Raw genomic sequence first — 2,329 nt, forward strand, 5'->3', positions numbered from 1 at the left:
GGTATGTATGTTAAACCACTTGGCTCTGATACCATAAGAATGATTAAAAATCCACCTTAATTTCAGTGGTGTATCGTATTGTATTATATAGAGCTTTACAAGATAGTATAAATGGAATATAAATCAATAATTTACAATGAAATGGAAACCGTGTAAATTAGCCTCCTTCAATTACGTGATTGGCATTGGCATGCTATGGGAAGATTGTGATTGAGGAGTAATATCCTCAATCACAGTATTATTTCCAACATCATCCACCCCAGTTATTCACATACAATCTGAAAGTTCTGGCTTTCGTGCTGGTATTGTTCTAACTGAAAGAAACTATGATGTATGGTCCCAATTATTGGAGATATAAATTGCTAGGCATGAGAAATTGGAATATATTCTGGAGAAAAAAGACAACTCGAAAGAAACGGGTCCCACTATGCAAAGTGGTGTGCTGAAAATCAAAAGGTTAAAGGCTGGTTGCTTACTTCTATGTCGTCGGAGATAATGAAGCGTTACTGGGACCTGCACGGGAGATTTGGAGTTCTCTTGCAAAGCATTCTATGACGGATCGGATGAGACACTACTCTTTGCACTAAATCAACGCGCCTTCTCTATTAAACAAGTTGGCCGTCCCTATCAACCTATTATGGTGAGCTCGTTGAGATTTTTCAAGAATTAGATCATCGCGATAAAATTACTATGAAGGATCCTGATGATATTATCGCATATAAGAAATCTATTGAACGCTTGCGTGTACACATCCTTTTTAGCGGATTGGACACTAAATTTGAATAGATCCGGGTTGAAGTTCTTCGAAAGGATCCTCCAGTTGACCTCAAAGAAACCTATGCTTATGTGCGTAAAGATGTCATACATTGAGCCACCCTGAATGCTGAACCTGACAACCCTGAATCATCCGCTTTGATGGTTCGCCGAGCCAAGTCTCAGTCGCGTAAACCTGGTGCAAAATTTGAATCGGACCAGAAGGATAGTTACGAGTTAGTTGCTGCTTCCAAACAAGAATGCTTGTGTACTCACTGTGGTGAAACAGGCCACTCAAAATCACATTATTACGATCTAATTGGCTATCTAGATTGTTGGGATCCAATCTGTAACCTTAGCCAAACCTAACAATGATACTCCTGCAGAAGCTTCCTCTTTGGTCGCCACTTCAGGTAATATTGGTAACACCATACAAACTTCTGCACATAGTAGATACATGGATAATTGCTTCAGGAGCTACAGATCACATGACTTTTGACAGTCACCATAATCAGTTTATGAAACCATCAACTGAACATATTATGTCTACAGCCACTGGTAATCCCTCATCGTGATTGGAGAGTGTTCAATTACTTTTCCAAACAATTTAAATCTTGATTTTGTTTTAGTTGTACCATCTCTCAACCTTCACTTATTTTCAGTTTCACAAATAACTTGTGTCATACATTGCATTGTGGTTTTTTGGCCTAACCTTTGTGTTTTTAAGAATATTCGAACTCGGAAGACAATTGGTTATGGTATTAGAAGGGGGAAGCTATACTACATGGATTTAAAACCCGCTAGCTCAAGTCTGTTGGCTCAAGTTTTCTCAAAGGATAAGTCTAATAAAATCACCTTCAAAATTTGGTTGTTGTATAGATGCCTAGGTCATGCTTCTTTTAGATATTTAAAATGATTGTTTTCGAAATTGTTTTCTCAGTTAATTACTTTGGATTTCAAGTGTGACATTCGTGAACTAGCAAAAAGTCACTGTATATCGTTTCCATTAAGTTTGAATAAAAGTCCTGTACATTTTATGTCGATTCACTCGGATGTATGGGGACCAGCCAATACCCCTTCCTTGAATATTTTTATTGGTTTGTTTCTTTTATTGATGATCACACATATATGACTTGGATTTGTTTGATAAAGTCAAAGAATGAAGCTAGTTCTTTATTTCAAAAATTTCATAAAATGACTGCCACGCAATATCAATCTAGCATATAGGTTCTTCGTACTGATAATGGTGGAGAATTTGTTAATCAAAAGTTAAAGCAGTATCTACAATTGCACAGCATTTCACATCAGACAAATTGTGCATATTCTCCTCAGCGGAATGGAGTTGCGGAACGCAAAAATTGCCACTTGCTTGAAGTTGTCCGTACCTCTTTGTTCGGCGCTCATATGCCCACCAGTTATTGGGGGTGAAGCTATCATTGTTACGGCCTATCTTATTAACAATCTACCTTTTAGTTCTTTATAATTTCAAACCCCCTATAATGTCCTTCACTCAACTATAAGCACTTCTACTGTTCCAAATTTATCAGCTAGAACTTTCGGATGTGTAGCCTTTGTT

The sequence above is a fragment of the Olea europaea genome, chromosome 12, assembly GCF_002742605.1.
Source record: "Olea europaea var. sylvestris chromosome 12, O_europaea_v1, whole genome shotgun sequence".
NCBI lineage: Eukaryota > Viridiplantae > Streptophyta > Magnoliopsida > Lamiales > Oleaceae > Olea > Olea europaea.